We start from the raw sequence: 21,705 nt of genomic DNA, 5'->3' as shown, positions 1-21,705 counted from the left end.
GAGGTCACCAGGAGAGAGAGAGGGTCAGCACTTGCTGAGAGATCCCTCACCCACACACACACTGACAATGTGAACCCAGCAGAGAGAGAGAGTCAGCACTTGCTGAGAGATCCCTCACCCACACACACACTGACAATGTGAAGCCAGGAGAGGGACGAGGCAGCACTGGCTGAGAGATCCCTCACACCCACACACACTGACAATGTGAACCCAGCAGAGAGAGAGTCAGCACTTGCTGAGAGATCCCTCACACCCACACACACTGAGCGGTGGTGGCGCTGTGAGCGCGGGCAAGTCATAAACCAGTGGCAATTGGAAAGTTGGTTTATGACTTGTCACTCGCACTTGGCGGCTGCCCTGGGCTTGAATGAGTGTGGGCGGGCTTAATATCCGCCCCCCGGGCCGATTTGACGGGCAGGCCGCCTCTGGGAGCTTCCTGGATGGGCTGGGACAGCAACCCGCTGCCCATCGCTCCCGGACCCCGCGGCAAGGGGAGCAGACCGGTTCCGAGGGTGCACCTTTCCCGGGGAGCCGGTTCAGATTCACTCCCTTCGGGAAGGTGCACCTTTCCCGGGGAGGAGGTTCAGATTCACTCCCTTAGGGAAGGCCGGGGGAGAGCGCTCTTTCCCGGGGAGCAGGTTCAGATTCACTCCCTTAGGGAAGGCCGGGGGAGAGCGCTCTTTCCCGGGGAGCCGGTTCAGATTCACTCCCTTAGGGAAGGCCGGGGGAGAGCGCTCTTTCCCGGGGAGCAGGTTCAGATTCACTCCCTTAGGGAAGGCCGGGGGAGAGCGCTCTTTCCCGGGGAGCCGGTTCAGATTCACTCCCTTAGGGAAGGTGCACCTTTCCCGGGGAGGAAGTTCAGATTCACCCCCTTGCACTCTGGCCGGGGGAGAGCGCTCTTTCCCGGGGAGCAGGTTCAGATTCACCCCCTTGCACTGTGGCCGGGGGAGAGCGCTCTTTCCCGGGGAGCAGGTTCAGATTCACCCCCTTGCACTCTGGCCGGGGGAGAGCGCTCTTTCCCGGGGAGCAGGTTCAGATTCACCCCCTTGCACTCTGGCCGGGGCAGCATCAATGTGGATGTTGCGGAATGAAAGTGTGCGAACTGGAAGTAGCAGCAAAAAGTGCCGCCTTGTGCAGGGTGAATGCAGCCTGGGTGCGGGGGCGGCGGTCAGACTGAAAGGCGGTGGGTGCCGCCGCCGCCGCTCTGTCCCGGGTCGGATTGCTGTGGGTGTGAGAGAGCCGGGGACCGGCAGACAGACAGAGAGACAGGGGAGTGCAGGGAGACAGAGAGAGAGACAGGGACAGGCTCCCTCTCTCCCTCTCTGCGGAGCCGCTTTGCAGGGGTTTTAAACGCAGCGTCTCTGCAGCTTTCGCCGCGGTTTCTCTTCTCGGAAAGTTTTGCCCGAACCCGCAGAGGAGAAAAGTTTCACTCCAAGTTGACAGGGGACGGGAGGTGTCTGGGTGGTGGGCGGGGTCTTTGGAGAGGGGTTGGGCGTGGTCTAGGGAATGGGCGTGTCCTGCGGATAGGGGCGGGATCTCGGGTGTGGGGGCGGGGTCTCTTGAGAGGGGCGTGGCCTCAGCAGAGGGGGCGGAGTCTCTTGAGAAGGGGCGGGTTCGCTCTAGGGGCGTGTCCAATTCTCTTTAGGGGCGTGGCTTATGGGTAGGGGCGTGGTCTCGGAGAAGGGGTGGGGCCTCTTTAGGGGCGTGGTCTCGGAGGAGGGGGCGTGGTCTCGGAGTGTGGGGCGTGGTCTCTAGAGAGGGGGCGGTGTCTCAGAAGAAGGGGCGTGGTCTCTAGTGTGTGGGCGTGGCTTAACCTTAGGGGCGTGGTCTCGGAGTAGGGGGCGTGGTCTCTTGAGAGGGGCGTGGTCTCTGAGGAGGGGGCGTGGTCTCTAGTGTGCGGGCGGGGCTTAAGCGTAGGGGCGTGGTCTTGGAGGGGTGGGCGGGGCTTCGTCAGGGGCGTGGTCTCCAGAGAGTGGGCGTGGTCTTGGGGGAGTGGTCTCCAAAGAGGGGGCGTGGCTCCTCTGGGGCGTGGTCTCCTGATTGGGCGGGGTTTAGCGGTAGGGGCGTGGTCTCCAGAGTGGGCGTGGCTTGGTGGTAGGGGCGTGGTCTCATTGTAGGGGCGCGGTCTCTTGAGTGGGCGGGGTTTCGGGTTAGGGGCGTGGTCTCAAAACGGGGGGCGGGGTCTCTTGAAAGGGGCGGGGTCTCTATAGGGGCGTGGCCAAGTAGCAGGGGTGTGGTCTCCAAAGAAGAGGCGTGGTCTCGGAGGAGTGGGCGGGTCTCTTGAGAGGGGGCGTGGTCTCGGAGGAGTGGGCGTGGTCTCCTGAGAGTGGGCGTGGCTTAAGGCTAGTGGGCGGGGTCTCTTGAGGGGCGTGGTCTCGGAGGAGTGGGCTGGGTCTATTTGGGGGCGTGGTCTCCAGAGTGGGCGTGGCTTAGGGACAGGGGCGTGGTCTCAGAGGAGGGGGCGGGGTCTCTTGCCAGGGGCGTGGTCTCGGAGTGGGCGGGGTCTCTTTGGGGTCGTGGTCTCCAGAGTGGGCGTGGCTTAAGCGTAGGGGCGTGGTCTCGGAGGAGGGGGCGTGGTTTCGGAGCAGGGGGCGTGGTCTCTTGAGAGGGGCGTGGTCTCCAGGGAGTGGGCGGGGCTACGCGACAGATAGGGGCGTGGTCTCTTGAAGTGGGCGTGGTCTCTCCAGGGGGCGGGGTCTCCAAAGATTGGGCGGGGTCTAGTGGCAGGGGCGTGGTCTCGGAGGAGTGGGCGGGGTCTCTTTAGGGGCGTGGTCTCTTGAGTGGGCGTGGCTTGGGGTAGGGGCGGGCTTTAAGGGCAAGGGCGTCGTCTCCTGAGAGTGGGCGTGTCTTAACGCTAGTGGGCGTGGTCTCGGAGTAGGGGGAGTGGCCTCTTGAGAGGGGCGTGTTCTCGGAGTAGGGGGCGTGGTCTCCTGAGTGGGCGTGGTCTCTTTCTAGGGGTGTGGACTCGTTAGGGGGCGGGGTCTCTGAGAAGGGGCGTGGTCTCCGCAGTGGGCGGGGCTTAGGACTACTGGGCGTGGTCTCGGAGGAGTGGGCGGGGTCTCCAGAGTGGGCGTGGTCTCTTGCTAGGGGGCGTGGCTCGGGGGTAGGGGCGTGGTCTAAGAATGGGGGCGTGGTCTCTGAGAAGGGGTGTGGTCTCCGGAGTGGGCGGGGCTTAGGACTAATGGGCGTGGTCTCTTGAGTGGGAGGAGTTTAGGGACAGGGGCGTGGTCTAGGAGAAGGGGCGGGGTCTCTGGAAAGGGGCGGGGATTTGTGTTAGGGGCGTGGTCTCCTGAGAGTGGGCGTGGCTTAAGGCTAGTGGGCGTGGTCTAGGAGGAATGGACGTGGTCGCCTGAGTGGGCGTGGCTTAGGCGTGGGGGCGTGGTCTCTTGAGGGTGGGCGGGGCTTAGGGATAAGGGCGTGGTCGCAAATCAGGGGGCGTGGTCTCTTGAGAGTGGGCGTGGCTTAAGGCTAGTGGGAGTGGTCTCTTGAGGGGCGGGGTCTCTTGCTAGGGGCGTGGTCTTTTGAGTGGGCGTGGCTTGGGGTGGGGGCGGGGTCTCTTGAGAGGGGCGTGGCCTCAGCAGAGGGGGCGGGTCTCTTGAAAAGGGGCGTGGCCAAGTCTCTTTAGGGGCGTGGTCTCTGAGTGGGCGGGGCTTCTCGACAGATAGGGGCGTGGTCTCTGGAAGTGGGCGTGGTTCTTGAAATGGGCGTGGTCTCTCCAGGGGGCGGGGTCTCCAAAGAGTGGGCGGGGCTTAGGCGCATGGGCGTGGTCTAAGAGAGTGGGCGGGGCCTCTTTAGGGGCGTGGTCTCGAGAGTGGGCGTGGTCTCTGAGAAGGGGCGTGGACTCGTTAGGGGGCGTGGTCTCTGAGAAGGGGCGTGGTCTCCGGAGTGGACGTGGTCTCCGGAGTGGGCGTGGCTTAAGTCTAGTGGGCGTGGTCTCTTGCTAGGGGTGTGGACTCGTTTGGGGGCGTGGTCTCTGAGGAGTGGGCGGGGTCTCTTTAGGGGCGTGGTCTCTTGAGTGGGCGGGGCTTAGGACTAATGGGCGTGGTCTCAGAGGAGTGGGCGTGGTCTCCGGAGTGGGCGTGGCTTAAGTCTAGTGGGCGTGGTCTCTTGCTAGGGGCGTGGACTCGTTTGGGGGCGTGGTCTCGGAGGAGTGGGCGGGGTCTCTTTGGGGGCGTTGTCTCCAGGCAGTGGGCGGGGCGTAGGACTAATGGGCGTGGTCTCGGAGGAGTGGGCGGGTCTCCAGAGTGGGCGTGGTCTCGGGGGAGTGGGCGGGGTCTATTGAAATGGGCGTGGTCTCCAGGGGGCGGGGTCTCCAAAGAGGGGGCGTGGCCTTTTAGGGGCGTGGTCTCCAGAGAGTGGGCGTGGCTTAGGGGTAGGGGCGTGGTCTCCAAACGGGGCGGGGTCTCTTGAAAAGGGGCGTGGTCTCTTGAGAGGGCGTGGCTTAAGTCTAGTGGGCGTGGTCACTTGCTAGGGGCGTGGACTCGGTGGAGGGGCGGTGTCCCTGGAAAGGGGCGGGGCTTTGTGTTAGGGGCGTGGTCTCCGGAGAGTGGGCGTGGCTTAAGGCTAGTGGGCGTGGTCTAGGAGGAATGGGCGTGGTCGCCTGAGAGTGGGCGTGGCTTAGGCGTGGGGGCGTGGTCTCTTGAGGGTGGGCGGGGCTTAGGGATAAGGGCGTGGTCTCCAATCAGGGGGCGGGGTCGCTTCGGGGGGCGTGGTCTCTTGAGAGGGGCGTGGTCTCGGGGGAGTGGGCGGGGTCTCTTTAGGGGAGTGGTCTCAAGAGTGGGCGTGGTTTAGGGGCAGGGGCGTGGTCTAGGAGGAGTGGTCGGGGTCTCTGGAAAGGGGTGGGGCTTTGTTAGGGGCGTGGTCTCCTGAGAGTGGGCGGGGCTTAAGGCTAGTGGGCGGGGTCTAGGAGGAATGGGCGTGGTCGCCTGAGAGTGGGCGTGGCTTAGGTGTGGGGGCGTGGTCTCTTGAGGGTGGGCGGGGCTTAGGGATAAGGACGTGGTCTCCAATCAGGGGGCGGGGTCGTTTCGGGGGGCGGGGTCTCTTGAGAAGGGGCGGGGTCTCATGAGAGTGGGCGTGGCCTAGGAGGAATGGGCGTGGTCTCCTGAGAGTGGGCGTGGTCTTGGGGGAGTGGGTGTGGTCTCCAAAGAGGGGCGGGGTCTCTTTAGGGGCGTGGTCTCTTGCGAGTGGGCGGGGCTTATGGGTAGAGGTGTGGTCTCCAGAGAAGGGGCGGGGTCTCTTTAGGGGCGTGGTCTCGTGAGTGGGCGGGGTTTAGGGGCAGGAGCGTGGTCTCGGAGGAGTGGGCGGGTCCTCTTTAGGGGCGTGGTTTCGAGAGAGTGGGCGGGGCTTAGGATGAATGGGCGTGGTCTCCAAAGAGGGGGCGGGGTTCAGTGGCAGGGGCGTGGTCTCTTGAGAGGGGAGTGGTCTCGGAGTGGGCGGGGTCTCTTTAGGGGAGTGGTCTCTTGAGTGGGCGGGGTTTAGGGTTAGGGGCGTGGTCTCCAAACGGGGGGCGGGGTCTCTTGAGAAGGGGCGTGGTCTCGGAGGTGTGGGCGGAGTCTCGGAGTAGTGGGCGGGGTCTCTTGAGAAGGGGCGTGGTCTCTGGAGTGGGAAGGGTTTAGGGGCAGGGGCGTGGTCTCGGAGGAGTGGGCGTGTCCTCTTTAGGGGCGTGGTCTCCCGGGAGTGGGCGGGGCTTAGGACTAATGGGCGTGGCCTCTTGAGTGGGAGGAGTTTAGGGGCAGGGGCGTGGTCTAGGGGAAGGGGCGGGGTCTCTGGAAAGGGGTGGGGCTTTGTGGTAGGGGCGGGGTCTCCTGAGAGTGGGCGTGGCTTAAGGCTAGTGGGCGTGGTCTAGGAGGAATGGGCGTGGTCGCCTGAGAGTGGGCGTGGCTTAGGGGCAGGGGCGTGGTCTCTTGAGGGTGGGCGGGGCTTAGGGATAAGGGCGTGGTCTCCAATCAGGGGGCGGGGTCGCTTCGGGGGCGGGGTCTCTTGAGAAGGGGCGTGGTCTCGTGAGAGTGGGCGTGGCCTAGGAGGAATGGGCGTGGTCTCCTGAGAGTGGGCGTGGCTTACGGGCAGGGGCGTGGTCTCCGAGGGGGCGGAGTCTCTTTAGGGGCGTGGTCTCCAGGGAGTGGGCGGGGCTTAGGACTAATGGGCGTGGTCTCGGAGGAGTGGGCGGGTCTCCAGAGTGGGCGTGGTCTCGGGGGAGTGGGCGGGGTCTATTGAAATGGGCGTGGTCTCCAGGGGGCGGGGTCTCCAAAGAGGGGGCGTGGTCTCTTTAGGGGAGTGGTCTCAAGAGTGGGCGTGGCTTAGGGGTAGGGGCGTGGTCTCGGACTTGGGGCGGGGTCTCTTGAGTGGGCGTGGCTTGGGGATAGGGCGTGGTCTCTGAGCAGGGGGCGGGGTCTCTTTAGGGGCGTGGTCTCCTGAGTGGGCGTGGCTTATGGGTAGGGGCGTGGTCTCGAAGGGGTGGGGTCTCTTTAGGGGCGTGGTCTCCTGAGTGGGCGGGGTTTAGCGGTAGGGGCGTGGTCGCGGAGGAATGGGCGGGGTCGCTTGAGAGGGGCGAGCTCTCTTGAGTGGGCGGGGTTTAAGGGCAAGGGCGTGGTCTAAGAGGAGTGGGCGGGGCCTCTTTAGGGGCGTGGTCTCCTGAGAGGGGCGTGACTTAAGGCTAGTGGGCGTGGTCTACGAGGAATGGGCGTGGTCGCCTGAGAGTGGGCGTGGCTTAGGTATAAGGGCGTGGTCTCCAATCAGGGGGCGGGGTCGCTTCGGGGGGCGGGGTCTCTTGAGAAGGGGCGGGGTCTCGTGAGAGTGGGCGTGGCCTAGGAGGAATGGGCGTGGTCTCCTGAGAGTGGGCGTGGTCTTGGGGGAGTGGGTGTGGTCTCCAAAGAGGGGCGGGGGTCTCTTTAGGGGCGTGGTCTCTTGCAAGTGGGCGGGGCTTATGGGTAGAGGCGTGGTCTCTAGAGAAGGGGCGGGGTCTCTTTAGGGGCGTGGTCTCGTGAGTGGGCGGGGTTTAGGGGCAGGAGCGTGGTCTCGGAGGAGTGGGCGGGTCCTCTTTAGGGGCGTGGTTTCGAGAGAGTGGGCGGGGCTTAGGATGAATGGGCGTGGTCTCCAAAGAGGGGGGCGGGGCTCAGTGGCAGGGGCATGGTCTCTTGAGAGGGGAGTGGTCTCGGAGTGGGCGGGGTCTCTTTAGGGGAGTGGTCTCTTGAGTGGGCGGGGTTTAGGGTTAGGGGCGTGGTCTCCAAACGGGGGGCGGGGTCTCTTGAGAAGGGGCGTGGTCTCGGAGGTGTGGGCGGAGTCTCGGAGTAGTGGGCGGGGTCTCTTGAGAAGGGGCGTGGTCTCTGGAGTGGGAAGGGTTTAGGGGCAGGGGCGTGGTCTCGGAGGAGTGGGCGTGTCCTCTTTAGGGGCGTGGTCTCCCGGGAGTGGGCGGGGCTTAGGACTAATGGGCGTGGCCTCTTGAGTGGGAGGAGTTTAGGGGCAGGGGCGTGGTCTAGGGGAAGGGGCGGGGTCTCTGGAAAGGGGTGGGGCTTTGTGGTAGGGGCGGGGTCTCCTGAGAGTGGGCGTGGCTTAAGGCTAGTGGGCGTGGTCTAGGAGGAATGGGCGTGGTCTCCTGAGAGTGGGCGTGGCTTAGGGGCAGGGGCGTGGTCTCGGAGGAGGGGGCGGGGTTTCTTTAGGGGCGTGGTCTCCAGGGAGTGGGCGGGGCTTAGGACTAATGGGCGGGGTCTCCAGAGTGGGCGGGGTCTCTTGCTAGGGGCGTGGCTTGGGGGTAAGGGCGTGGTCTCGGAGGAGTGGGCGGGGTCTCTTTGGGGGCGTGGTCTCGTGAGTGGGCGGGGTTTAGGGGCATGGTCTAGGAGAGTGGGCGGGGCCTGGTCTCAAAGGGGCGTGGTCTCCAGAGAGTGGGCGGGGCTTAGGGCGTGGTTTCGGAGGCGGGGGCGTGGTCTCTTTAGGGGCGTGGTCTCTTGATAGGGGCGTGGTCTCGGAGGAGTGGGCGTGGCCACTACTTGAAAGGGGCGTGGTCTCGGAGGAGTGGGCGTGGTCTCCTGAGAGTGGGCGTGTCTTAAGTCTAGTGGGCGGGGTCTCTTGAGGGGCGTGGTCTCCAGGGAGTGGGCGGGGCTTTGGACTAATGGGCGGGGTCTCCAGAGTGGGCGTGGTCTCTTGCTAGGGGCGTGGACTCATTAGGGGGCGTGGTCTCTGAGGAGGGGGCGTGGTCTCTGGAGTGGGCGGGGTCTCTAGAAAGGGGGCGGGTCCCAGAAGAGGGGCGGGGTCTATTTGGGGGCGTGGTCTCCAGAGATGGCGTGGCAGAGAGAGGCGTGGTCTCTTGAAGTGGGCGTGGTCTATTGAAATGGGCGTGGTCTCTCCAGGGGGCGGGGTCTCCAAAGAGTGGGCGGGGTCTAGTGGCAGGGGCGTGGTCTCGTGAGGGTGGGCGGGGCTTATGGGTAGAGGCGTGGTCTCCAGAGAAGGGGCGGGGTCTCTTGAGTGGGCGTGGCTTGGGGATAGGGCGTGGTCTCTGAGGGGGTGGAGTCTCTTTAGGAGCGTGGTCTCCAGAGTGGGCGTGGCTTAGGGGTAGGGGCGTGGTCTCTCGTGTGTGGGCGGGGCTTAAGCGCAAGGGCGTGGTCTCTTGGGAGGGGCGGGGCTTCGGGACAGATAGAGGCGTGGTCTTTTGAAGTGGGCGTGGTCTCCTGAAATGGGCGTGGTCTCGGAGGAGTGGGCGGGGTCTCTTTGGGGGCGGGGTCTCCAGGGAGTGGGCGGGGCGTAGGACTAATGGGCGTGGTCTCGGAGGAGTGGGCGGGGTCTCCAGAGTGGGTGGGGTCTCTTGCTAGGGGCGGGGTCTAAGAATGGGGGCGTGGTCTCTGAGAAGGGGTGTGGTCTCTGGAGTGGGCGGGGCTTAGGACTAATGGGCGTGGTCTCTTGAGTGGGAGGAGTTTAGGGGCAGGGGCGGGGTCTCCTGAGAGTGGGCGTGGCTTAAGGCTAGTGGGCGTGGTCTAGGAGGAATGGGCGTGGTCGCCTGAGAGTGGGCGTGGCTTAGGTGTGGGGGCGAGGGCTCTTGAGGGGCGGGGTCTCGGAGGAGGGGGCGGGGTCTCTTTAGGGGCGTGGTCTCGTGAGTGGGCGGGGTTTAGCGGTAGGGGCGTGGTCTCTTTAGGGGCGTGGTCTCCAGAGTGGGCGTGGCTTGGTCGTAGGAGCGTGGTCTCGTTGAAGGGGCGTGGTCTCTAGAGAGTGGGCGGGGTCTCTTTAGGGGCGTGGTCTCTAGAGAGTGGGCGGGGTCTCTTTAGGGGCGTGGTCTCCAGAGTGGGCGTGGCTTAGGGACAGGGGCGTGGTCTCCAGGGAGTGGGCGGGTCTTAGGACTAATGGGCGGGGTCTCCAGAGTGGGCGGGGTCTCTTGCTAGGGGCGTGGCTCGGGGGTAGGGGCGTGGTCTCGGAGGAGTGGGCGGGGTCTCTTTGGGGGCGTGGTCTCGTTAGGGACGTGGTCTCGTGAGTGGGCGGGGCTAGGAGTGTGGGCGGGGCCTGGTTTCAAAGGGGCGTGGTCTCCAGAGAGTGGGCGTGGTCTTGGGGGTGTGGATGTCGTCTCCAAAGAGGGGGCGGGGTCTCTTTAGGGGCGTAGTCTCCTGAGAGTGGGCGTGGCTTAGGTGTGGGGCGTGGTCTCTTGAGGGTGGGCGGGGCTTAGGGATAAGGGCGTGGTCTCCAATCAGGGGGCGGGGTCGCTTCGGGGGGCGGGGTCTCTTGAGAAGGGGCGTGGGCTCGTGAGAGTGGGCGTGGTCTCGCTAAGGGGCGAGGTCTTGGTAGGGGCGTGGTCTCCAAAGAGGGGGCGGGGTCTCTTTAGGGGCGTGGTCTCCAGAGTGGGCGTGGATTAAGGCTAGTGGGCGGGGTCTCGGAGGAGGGGGCGTGGTCTCTAGTGAGTGGGCGGGGCTTCGCGACAGATAGAGGCGTGGTCTCTTGAAGTGGGCGTGGTCTATTGAAATGGGCGTGGTCTCGGAGTGGACGGGATCTCTTTGGGGGCGTGGTCTCCAGAGTGGGCGTGGCTTAGGGACGGGGCGTGGTCTCTTGAGAGGGGGCGTGGTCTCGCTAAGGGGCGGGGTCTTGGTAGGGGCGTGGTCTCCAAAGAGGGGGCGGGGTCTCCAGGGAGTGGGCGGGGCTTAGGACTAATGGGCGGGGTCTCCTGAGGGGCGTGGTCTCTGGGGATGGGCGTGGTCTCCAAGGAGTGGGCGTGGTCTCTTGAGTGGGCGGGGTTTAGGGGCAGGGGAGTGGTCTCGGAGAAGGGGCGGGGTCTCTGGAAAGGGGTGGGGCTTTGTGTTAGGGGCGTGGTCTCCTGAGAGTGGGCGTGGCTTAAGGCTAGTGGGCGTGGTCTAGGAGGAATGGGCGTGGTCGCCTGAGAGTGGGCGTGGCTTAGGTGTGGGGGCGTGGTCTCTGGAGGGTGGGCGGGGCTTAGGGATAAGGGCGTGGTCTCCAAACAGGGGGCGTGGTCCCTTGAGAAGGGCCGTGGTCTCGGATTTGGGGGCGGGGTCTCTTGCTAGGGGCGTGGCTTGGGGATAGGGCGTGGTCTCTGAGGGGGCGGAGTCTATTTGGGGGCGTGGTCTCGTGAGTGGGCGGGGTTTAGGGGCAGGGGCGTGGTCTAGGAGAGTGGGCGGGGCTTCGCGACAGATAGAGGCGTGGTCTCTTGAAGTGGGCGTGGTCTATTGAAATGGGCGTGGTCTCTCCAGAGGGCGTGGTCTCCAGAGAAGGGGCGGGGTCTCTTGAGTGGGCGTGGCTTGGGGATAGGGCGTGGTCTCTGAGGGGGTGGATTCTCTTTAGGGGCGTGGTCTCCAGAGTGGGCGTGGCTTAGGGGTAGGGGCGTGGTCTCTCGTGTGTGGGCGGGGCTTAAGCGCAAGGGCGTGGTCTCTTGGGAGGGGCGGGGCTTCGGGACAGATAGAGGCGTGGTCTTTTGAAGTGGGCGTGGTCTCCTGAAATGGGCGTGGTCTCGGAGGAGTGGGCGGGGTCTCTTTGGGGGCGGGGTTTCCAGGGAGTGGGCGGGGCGTAGGACTAATGGGCGTGGTCTCGGAGTGGGCGGGGTCTCCAGAGTGGGCGTGGTCTCTTGCTAGGGGCGTGGTCTCGGAGAAGGGGCGTGGTCTCCGGAGTGGGCGGGGCTTAGGACTAATGGGCGTGGTCTCTTGAGTGGGAGGAGTTTAGGGGCAGGGGCGTGGTCTCGGAGAAGGGGCGGGGTCTCTGGAAAGGGGTGGGGCTTTGTGTTAGGGGCGTGGTCTCCTGAGAGTGGGCGTGGCTTAAGGCTAGTGGGCGTGGTCTAGGAGGAATAGGCGTGGTCGCCTGAGAGTGGGCGTGGCTTAGGTGTGGGGGCGTGGTCTCTTGAGAGTGGGCGGGGCTTGGGAATAAGGGCGGGGTCTCCAAAGAGTGGGCGGGGTCTCTTTAGGGGCGTGGTCTCTAGAGAGTGGGCGGGGTCTCTTTAGGGGCGTGGTCTCCAGAATGGGCGTGTCTTAGGGACAGGGGCGTGGGCGGGTCTTAGGACTAATGGGCGGGGTCTCCAGAGTGGGCGGGGTCTCTTGCTAGGGGCGTGGACTCGTTAGGGGGCGGGGTCTAAGAATGGGGGCGTGGTCTCTGAGAAGGGGCGTGGTCTCTTTAGGGGCGTGGTCTCGTGAGTGGGCGGGGTTTAGGGTTAGGGGCGTGGTCTCCAAATGGGGGGCGGGGTCTCTTGAGAAGGGGTGTGGTCTCGGAGGAGTGGGCGGAGTCTCGGAGTAGTGGACGGGGTCTCTTGAGAAGGGGCGTGGTCTAGGAGGAGTGGGCGTGGTCTCTTGAGGGTGGGCGGGGTTTAGGGGTAGGGGCGTGGTCTCGGAGAAGGGGCGTGGTCTCTGGAAAGGGGTGGGGCTTAGTGGTAGGGGCGTGGTCTCCTGAGAGCGGGCGTGGCTTAAGGCTAGTGGGCGTGGTCTAGGCGGAATGGGCGTGGTCGCCTGAGTGGGCGTGGCTTAAGTCTAGAGGGCGTGGTCTCTGAGAAGGGGTGTGGTCTCCGGAGTGGGCGGGGCTTAGGACTAATGGGCGTGGTCTCTTGAGTGGGAGGAGTTTAGGGGCAGGGGCGTGGTCTAGGAGGAGTGGGCGTGGTCTCTTGAGGGTGGGCGGGGTTTAGGGGTAGGGGCGTGGTCTCGGAGAAGGGGCGTGGTCTCTGGAAAGGGGTGGGGCTTAGTGGTAGGGGCGTGGTCTCCTGAGAGTGGGCGTGGCTTAAGGCTAGTGGGCGTGGTCGCCTGAGTGGGCGTGGCTTAGGCGTGGGGGCGTGGTCTCTTGAGGGTGGGCGGGGCTTAAGGCTAGTGGGCGGGGTCTAGGAGGAATGGGCGTGGTTGCCTGAGAGTGGGCGTGGTCTCGTGAGGGTGGGCGGGGCTTAAGTGTAGTGGGCGTGGTCTCTCAGAAGGGATGCGGTCTCCGGAGTGGGCGGGGCTTAGGACTAATGGGCGTGGTCTCAGTAGAGTGGGCGTGGTCTCTTTAGGGGCGTGGTCTCCAGGGAGTGGGCGGGGCTTCGGACTAATGGGCGGATTCTCCAGAGTGGGCGGGGTCTCTTGCTAGGGGCGTGGTCTCTGATGAGGGGCGGGGTCTCTTGGGAGGGGCGGGGTCTCAGAGAGGGGGCGGGGTCTCTTTAGGGGCGTGGTCTCCAGGGAGTGGGCGGGGCTTAGGACTAGTGGGCGGGGTCTCCAGAGTGGGCGGTGTCTCCGGAGTGGGCGTGGCTTAAGTCAAGTGGGCGGGGTCTCTTGAGGGACGGGGTCTCTTGCTAGGGGCGTGGACTCGTTTGGGGGCGTGGTCTCTGAGGAGTGGGTGGGGTCTCTTTAGGGGCGTGGTCTCTTGAGTGGGTGGGGCTTAGGACTAATGGGCGTGGTCTCAGAGGAGTGGGCGGGGTCTCCAGAGTGGGCGTGGTCTCTTGCTAGGGGCGTGGTCTCTGAGAAGGGGGTGTGGTCTCCGGAGTGGGCGGGGCTTAGGACTAATGGGCGTGGTCTAAAAGGAGTGGGCGTGGCTTAGGGGTAGGGGCGTGGCCTCTTGAGGGAGGGTGGGGCTTTGGGATAAGGGCGGGGTCTCTTGAGAAGGGGCGTGGTGTCTTGAGAGGGGTGGGGCTTAGTGTTAGGGGCGTGGTCTCCTGAGTGGGCGTGGCTTAAGGCTAGTGGGCGTGGTCTAGGAGGAATGGGAGTGGTCGCCTGAGTGGGCGTGGCTTAAGTCTAAGGGGCGTGGTCTCAGAAGGGGTGTGGTCTCTTGAGAGGGGCGTGGTCTCTGAGGAGGGGGCGTGGTCTCCAACGAGGGGGCGGGGTCTATAGAGAGTGGGCGTGGCTTAGGGGTAGGGGCGTGGTCTCAGTGGAGTGGGCGGGGTCTCTCCAGGGGGCAGGGTCTCAGCAGAGGGGCGGGGTCTCTGGGCCCAATTACAACAACAACTGGGGTGACTACAACAACAACTGGATCCAACTACAACAACAACTGGATCAACAACATAGGGAGGAGTGGGATTTCAACACCCGCGCTCCCCTGCACTCCCTCCCTCCCTGTCTCTTTTACCTCCTTCAGTTCCCTACAATTCTCATCCTCCTCTTCAAATCCCTCCCTATCTCTGTAACCTCCTACAACCCTCCCAGATCTCTGCTCACCTCCGATTCCAGCCTCTTGAGCATCCCCCCCAATTGCTTGGCACGGTTCTCTAACCTCTGGAATCCCCCCTTCTAAATGTCATCACCTCTATTTCTTTCTGTCTGTCTCCCCCCATGTGTCTCTCTTCCCCACCCTGGATCTCTCTCTCTCTCTCTCTCCGTGTCTCGCTCTCTCTCTCCCCCCCACCCGTGTGTCCCTCTCTCCCTCCCCCCACCCGTGTGTCTGTCTCTCTCCCCCCCCCCCCCATGTGTGTCTGTCTCTCTCCCCCATGTGTGTCTGTCTCTCTCCCCGTCTCTCTCACTCTTTCCCCCCTCCACAACAATCGATCCGTTTGAATGGGACCCATTTTCTGCCCAGGTTTGGCCCCGAGTCTCCGTCCCCGAGTCTCCGTCCCTTTCCCATGGGTGGGTCCCAACTCCCCTTTTCCAAATCCCCAGCGGGCCCTGCCCGTCGTTGAAGTCAAAATGTACAGGGAGTGCGTCCCATCTTATCGGGCCTAAAATTCAGGCTTCTGTCTGAATTCACCATTCGCCTGCCTTTGGCAAACAAGCAGGCAGGAGGCATATGAAACAAAAGTGTGTGTGGGGGGCAGGCGCTGCTTCCAATGCTGCCAGCAGGTATCTTCAAGCTCATTCCAGCCACGCTTTCACTCTCCAATCGTCTTCTGTCGTTATTGATGGTCCCTCCATCCCTCCATCTCCCCGTGTCTCTCCCTCCCTCGTGACTGACACATAGACGGCTCCAGATACATGCGTGCACACACATTGGCACGCACAAACTCACTCACACACATATATATTAGCCATTTAAGACAATTTGATAGAATGCTACACATCCCGGTTTGACAATGACACCAAACTTGAGACAGCGCAGCTGGAAACATCAAATTGCAGGGAGGGGGATTCATGTTTTGGCAGGAGACTCAACTGTGGACGTCTCTCAGTGTCGGCCAATGTAAGGTGGTGTACTTTAGACTTTAAAAGAAGAGAAACCTGATCTTTACAGATGATGAGAAGGCATAAACGGTGCAAGTTTAAACGGCACACATATTTCACAGCTGGGGATTCACACAACACAGACAGCGACGCACCGTACATTTGCCAAGTGCCACCAATGTTGTCGAGTGCAGTACCAGGCCGACCTCAGTCTTACTGACAAACTGTTTGTCAGCCCACAGGACAACATTTCCGTCTAATCGGGCTCAAGCACAAGTTCAAATAGTTTGGCACCTGTTGTACCAGGGGGTGTTTGGTGGGGGTCAGTGCAGAGGGGAGCTTGACTCTGTGTCTAACCCCGTGCTCGACCTGTCCTGGCAGCCTTTGATGGGGACAGTTTAGAGGGATGTGGAATCTCTACCTAACCCCCATGATGTACTTTTGCTAACAGTGTTTGATGGAGATTCTCAATCTTGAATTCAGAAATTCTGTTTGTCTCCCCATCTTCTCTCTGGGAATCTGGTTCAACAAATCCACCGTCAGCAGTCAGCCATTTGAACTGACTTCATGGTGGGACATTTCACGTGAGCACAACACTGAGGCGATTCGCACACTTGTCCGACTTAAGTGTCAAACAAAGACTGAAGGAAAGAGTCGGATTTAAACCGTCATATGTTGGGGGCAATGTGGATGGACCAATGGAGCTTGTACACCAGTCGCTCAAAGCGGGCGCAGCAAGCAGTGAAGAAGGTCAATGATAAGTTGGCCTTCATTATTGCCAGAGGGATTTAAATTCACAAGTGCAGATGCCTCACTGCAGTTCGACAAGGTGTCGGTGAGGCCACACCTGGAGTGCTGGGTGCAGTTGGAACCTCTCCCTGACATAGAAAGGATACAGTTGCCAGAGAGGGAGTGCAGCCAAGGGTCAGCCGGCTGACAGGCAGATTGCCCGACTGTCCTAGGGGCGAGAGAGATTGGTTCAGTAGGGACTGAATCAGCCCTGTTTCTCCAACCGAACCCTGAGTCTGCAAAGGGAAACACTTGGCCTGCCTCTGCTCGCGTTTCATTCAGCAAGCAGGCAGGCAGCAGATTCTGTCCTGTCCTTATTTCTGGCTTTGCTTTCACATTGCTGCTTTCCCTCTCCATTTCTGACATGTTGGGAATGACCATTCGTCTGTCGCCTGAGGGAGGCTTTCCACAAGAATGAGTCAAAAAGCAGCAAGAAATCACCAGTTAAACACCACTTCATTTCTGCCTCCATTTGGAGAGAAGATTCCTGGCTGGGCCACAAAAACAAAGCTCACTGCAAAGTTTCACTTCAGATTGGACATCTTGTATTGTTCACACACACACACACAGGCTTTTCACTCCAATCCTCGGATTGGAATTTCTCATCAAACAGTTTGCATGCGATGAAAACGGTCAGTTTAATAGCCCAGCGTCCTGACTGACTCACGTCCTGGCACCCTCACCTGGCAAGTTTGAAACTTCCATTTCTGCTGACTTCCAGTCGTCGCAAAGTGCTGCTGCCAATTCAAGTCAAAGTGTACAACTCGGAATGGAAATGGCCTCCAATTCAGGCTCCTGTCCACTTGGCAGCATTCGCCATTTGGCCAGGCAGGAGGCATATGAAGCAAAAGTGTGTGTGTGTGTGTGGGGGGGGGGGGGGGCAGGCGCTGCTTCCAGTGCTGCCAGCAGGTATCTTCAAGCTCATTCCAGCCACGCTTTCACTCTCCACTCGTCTCCTGTCGTTACTGACGGTCCCTCCGTCTCCCGGGGTGGGGGTCGGGCAGCGCTTCAGGCCGCCCGCCGGCTGTTTGCGTGCACCCGACCCCGACCCCCGCGCAGCTTGCGGTAGGCGGCCACCCCCAGCCAGCCGCAGGCGGCCACGGCCGCCCCCAGCGAGCCGCAGACGGCCGCCGCCACCACGGACCCCGCAGTCGACGCGGCGGGCGGTGGGCTCGATCCGCTCGATGACCTGAGGGGGGGGGGGGGGGAGAGAGGTGACAGAGAAGAGGCACGTTAGCAGGTCAAAACAGGCAACGTCATCAGTGGCTCAATACACGTTCCAGGTGTCCAAAGAGGGTCAAACCTCAGCTCGCCTTCACACTCGCTCTGTGTCTGACCCCGTGCTGTACCTGTCCTGGGAGTGTTTGATGGCGACAGTGCGGACGGAGCTTTACTCTGTATCTAACCCCGGGCTGTACCTGTCCCGGCAGTGTTTGATGGCGACAGTGCGGACGGAGCTTTACTCTGTATCTAACCCCGTGCTGTCCCTGTCCCGGCAGTGTTTGATGGCGACAGTGCGGACGGAGCTTTACTCTGTATCTAACCCCGGGCTGTACCTGTCCCGGCAGTGTTTGATGGGGACAGTGTAGAGGGAGCTTTACTCTGTATCTAACCCCGTGCTGTACCTGTCCTGGGAGTGTTTGATGGGGACAGTGTGGACGGAGCTTTACTCTGTATCTAACCCCGTGCTGTACCTGCCCCGGCAGTGTTTGATGGGGACAGTGCGGACGGAGCTTTACTCTGTACCTGATGCTGACGGTCGTACAGGTTTTGCCAGCAATCTTCAGTTGTACATTCCCCGCTCTGATCATCTTTTCCAGACGCTGTAGAAGTGACGGGACGGAATGTTGGGAACACCCGGCATATTCCCAGAGTTCGAGGCACAGTTCCAAGCTGCTGCACGTGTGTGGGTTCCGTATGTGGCACCTGAGGAGAGGGACAGGCAGAATCTTTCACCGCTCAGCTCCTCCTGATGTGCCACCCAGTGCTCTCTGCCCTTGTCGCTGTCCCGACCCTCCGCCCTGTCGCCTGGTTTACCTGTGAATCGCGGTCACGTTGGCCAGGCCGTCGGCCGCCCCTTCTGCCTCCCGTTCCTCCATCTCCGCGCACTCGGCGCTCTCCCGCACACGGATGCCCACCTGGATCCGGCCTCCAGGCTGGCCGCCCTGGCCGCCCCCTCCCGCAGGAGGAGGAGGAGGAGGAGGGGCGGCGGAGGAGGAGGAGGAGGCCGGGCCCGTCCCGGGGGCTCTCGGCGTCCGGGCCTCGGGGAGCGGCGGCCGGCCGTCGTCACGGCGGCAGAGGCGCCCGCCCGGGCAAGCGAGGACGCCTCGGAATCCCGGCACCTGGAACCCAGAAAGAGGGGGTGGGGAAACGGGGGGGGGGGGGGGGTGGTGAAGTAACCAGTTAAGTCGTGCATTAAGAGGCATCGCAATCAGTGGTCTGGCCAGAACCAGGAGCAGGAGTAGGCCACCTGGCCCCTCCATTCAAGGACATCTTTTGTGGACTCGGCTCCACTTTCCAGCCCAAACACCACAACCCTTAATCCTCCCCAAAAAGACGATCCGCCTTGATCTGAAAAACATTTCACCCAGGAGTCCCACAGATTCACAACCCTTTGGGCGAGCGGGTTCCTCCTAAACTCGCTCAGTCCTAAATCTACTTCCCCTCGTTTTGAGGCTATGCCCCCCCCCCCCCCCCCCCCCCCCCCAGCGGAAACAACCCTTGGTCCCCCAACTCCAAACCATCCATGTAAATCGTCAACGGGTGGCGGGGCCCAGCACGGATCCCCCCCCCCCCCCCGAGGGACGCCGCTGGCTGCTGATTGCCACGAGCAGAGAAACGCCCATCAATCCCCCACTCTTTGCTTTCTACTCGTCAACCAACCCTCCATCCGCGCTGCTCCTTTCCCCCTCGGTGCCGGGCGCCTTTACCTCAGGCCAAGTGCCGGGGATCGGCGCCGACGTGTCAAGGGTCGGCCCCCCCCACCCCGGGCCTACCTGAACGCTCTCGCCCGCCCTGCACGGCAGCCATGGCGAACCTTGAACTTGGACCTGAAACTCCTTCTCCGCCCCCGCCAAGCGATGGAGGTAGCAGCGTCCGCCCATTGGCTCCGAGGCGTCCGACGTCTGATTCTGAGGGAGGGAGGCGAGGTCAGCGCTTCAGTACCGTCACCCCCCCCCCCCCCACACAGCGAGGCCCTTTTCCTGTCTCGGTGCCCCCCCCCACCCTTGCCCAGACTCACCGCCCTGGTCAGGTTGGCCAAGAAGCATCGGCTCCGCCGCCCGTAGATCTCCCCGCTCCGGCTGGCGCCGCCGGCCCTCCTCCCCTCCTCCTCCTCCTCCTCCTCCTCCTCCCTCCAACATTCGCTCTGCCGGACGGAAAGACGGGAATCAGAACCCCAGGCCAGGCAGACAGCTGGAGGTGACCCCCCCCCACCACCCCCGGAGAAGGGTGGGCGAGTCAATTTGCAGGCGACACTCAAGTGTCGGTGGAGTGAATCTCGTGTTACAAGTCACACACAGGGAAGCTGCAGAGCTGGGCTGGGAGGTGGCAAATGGGAGTCTCAAGGGTGAGCTGATTCATTTTGGAAGGGATAACAGGAAGACAGAGTCACTGGGGCTCATCAGCTAAGATTGCGGGCGGTGCGGGTGAGCAGAGAGATCTACCGGTGTCCTCCTCGGTGTACGTGGATCCCTGAAAGTCGGCACCCAGGTTGAGAGGGTCGTGGAGAAGGCGTGACGGCGTGTTGGCTCTTTTGTTGGCACAGGGATTGAGGTCACCAGGAGAGAGAGAGGGTCAGCACTTGCTGAGAGATCCCTCACCCACACACACACTGACAATGTGAACCCAGCAGAGAGAGAGAGTCAGCACTTGCTGAGAGATCCCTCACCCACACACACACTGACAATGTGAAGCCAGGAGAGGGACGAGGCAGCACTGGCTGAGAGATCCCTCACACCCACACACACTGACAATGTGAACCCAGCAGAGAGAGAGTCAGCACTTGCTGAGAGATCCCTCACACCCACACACACTGAGCGGTGGTGGCGCTGTGAGCGCGGGCAAGTCATAAACCAGTGGCAATTGGAAAGTTGGTTTATGACTTGTCACTCGCACTTGGCGGCTGCCCTGGGCTTGAATGAGTGTGGGCGGGCTTAATATCCGCCCCCCGGGCCGATTTGACGGGCAGGCCGCCTCTGGGAGCTTCCTGGATGGGCTGGGACAGCAACCCGCTGCCCATCGCTCCCGGACCCCGCGGCAAGGGGAGCAGACCGGTTCCGAGGGTGCACCTTTCCCGGGGAGCCGGTTCAGATTCACTCCCTTCGGGAAGGTGCACCTTTCCCGGGGAGGAGGTTCAGATTCACTCCCTTAGGGAAGGCCGGGGGAGAGCGCTCTTTCCCGGGGAGCAGGTTCAGATTCACTCCCTTAGGGAAGGCCGGGGGAGAGCGCTCTTTCCCGGGGAGCCGGTTCAGATTCACTCCCTTAGGGAAGGCCGGGGGAGAGCGCTCTTTCCCGGGGAGCAGGTTCAGATTCACTCCCTTAGGGAAGGCCGGGGGAGAGCGCTCTTTCCCGGGGAGCCGGTTCAGATTCACTCCCTTAGGGAAGGTGCACCTTTCCCGGGGAGGAAGTTCAGATTCACCCCCTTGCACTCTGGCCGGGGGAGAGCGCTCTTTCCCGGGGAGCAGGTTCAGATTCACCCCCTTGCACTGTGGCCGGGGGAGAGCGCTCTTTCCCGGGGAGCAGGTTCAGATTCACCCCCTTGCACTCTGGCCGGGGGAGAGCGCTCTTTCCCGGGGAGCAGGTTCAGATTCACCCCCTTGCACTCTGGCCGGGGCAGCATCAATGTGGATGTTGCGGAATGAAAGTGTGCGAACTGGAAGTAGCAGCAAAAAGTGCCGCCTTGTGCAGGGTGAATGCAGCCTGGGTGCGGGGGCGGCGGTCAGACTGAAAGGCGGTGGGTGCCGCCGCCGCCGCTCTGTCCCGGGTCGGATTGCTGTGGGTGTGAGAGAGCCGGGGACCGGCAGACAGACAGAGAGACAGGGGAGTGCAGGGAGACAGAGAGAGAGACAGGGACAGGCTCCCTCTCTCCCTCTCTGCGGAGCCGCTTTGCAGGGGTTTTAAACGCAGCGTCTCTGCAGCTTTCGCCGCGGTTTCTCTTCTCGGAAAGTTTTGCCCGAACCCGCAGAGGAGAAAAGTTTCACTCCAAGTTGACAGGGGACGGGAGGTGTCTGGGTGGTGGGCGGGGTCTTTGGAGAGGGGTTGGGCGTGGTCTAGGGAATGGGCGTGTCCTGCGGATAGGGGCGGGATCTCGGGTGTGGGGGCGGGGTCTCTTGAGAGGGGCGTGGCCTCAGCAGAGGGGGCGGAGTCTCTTGAGAAGGGGCGGGTTCGCTCTAGGGGCGTGTCCAATTCTCTTTAGGGGCGTGGCTTATGGGTAGGGGCGTGGTCTCGGAGAAGGGGTGGGGCCTCTTTAGGGGCGTGGTCTCGGAGGAGGGGGCGTGGTCTCGGAGTGTGGGGCGTGGTCTCTAGAGAGGGGGCGGTGTCTCAGAAGAAGGGGCGTGGTCTCTAGTGTGTGGGCGTGGCTTAACCTTAGGGGCGTGGTCTCGGAGTAGGGGGCGTGGTCTCTTGAGAGGGGCGTGGTCTCTGAGGAGGGGGCGTGGTCTCTAGTGTGCGGGCGGGGCTTAAGCGTAGGGGCGTGGTCTTGGAGGGGTGGGCGGGGCTTCGTCAGGGGCGTGGTCTCCAGAGAGTGGGCGTGGTCTTGGGGGAGTGGTCTCCAAAGAGGGGGCGTGGCTCCTCTGGGGCGTGGTCTCCTGATTGGGCGGGGTTTAGCGGTAGGGGCGTGGTCTCCAGAGTGGGCGTGGCTTGGTGGTAGGGGCGTGGTCTCATTGTAGGGGCGCGGTCTCTTGAGTGGGCGGGGTTTCGGGTTAGGGGCGTGGTCTCAAAACGGGGGGCGGGGTCTCTTGAAAGGGGCGGGGTCTCTATAGGGGCGTGGCCAAGTAGCAGGGGTGTGGTCTCCAAAGAAGAGGCGTGGTCTCGGAGGAGTGGGCGGGTCTCTTGAGAGGGGGCGTGGTCTCGGAGGAGTGGGCGTGGTCTCCTGAGAGTGGGCGTGGCTTAAGGCTAGTGGGCGGGGTCTCTTGAGGGGCGTGGTCTCGGAGGAGTGGGCTGGGTCTATTTGGGGGCGTGGTCTCCAGAGTGGGCGTGGCTTAGGGACAGGGGCGTGGTCTCAGAGGAGGGGGCGGGGTCTCTTGCCAGGGGCGTGGTCTCGGAGTGGGCGGGGTCTCTTTGGGGTCGTGGTCTCCAGAGTGGGCGTGGCTTAAGCGTAGGGGCGTGGTCTCGGAGGAGGGGGCGTGGTTTCGGAGCAGGGGGCGTGGTCTCTTGAGAGGGGCGTGGTCTCCAGGGAGTG

General features: G+C 62.8%; 1 long non-coding RNA gene across 4 annotated transcripts; it reads right to left on the bottom strand.

Annotated features, from left to right (window-relative positions):
• Positions 1-15,744: 15,744 nt before the first annotated feature.
• LOC140406359 (uncharacterized) lies at positions 15,745-18,722 on the bottom strand. Of its 4 annotated transcripts, none has more exons than XR_011939132.1 (5): positions 18,547-18,722; positions 18,302-18,436; positions 17,343-17,647; positions 17,052-17,231; positions 15,745-16,494 (listed from the first exon to the last, which is right to left on the bottom strand). It is a non-coding gene; the product is annotated as an uncharacterized lncRNA (long non-coding RNA). The 4 variants fall into 4 exon arrangements; XR_011939134.1 differs by having other exon boundaries at positions 18,343-18,436; XR_011939133.1 differs by lacking the exon at positions 17,343-17,647 and having other exon boundaries at positions 18,236-18,436; positions 18,547-18,720.
• Positions 18,723-21,705: the final 2,983 nt, after the last annotated feature.

The sequence above is a fragment of the Scyliorhinus torazame genome, unplaced genomic scaffold (genome assembly GCF_047496885.1).
Source record: "Scyliorhinus torazame isolate Kashiwa2021f unplaced genomic scaffold, sScyTor2.1 scaffold_504, whole genome shotgun sequence".
Taxonomy (NCBI): domain Eukaryota; kingdom Metazoa; phylum Chordata; class Chondrichthyes; order Carcharhiniformes; family Scyliorhinidae; genus Scyliorhinus; species Scyliorhinus torazame.
This window is presented reverse-complemented; position numbering and strand designations above follow the sequence as displayed.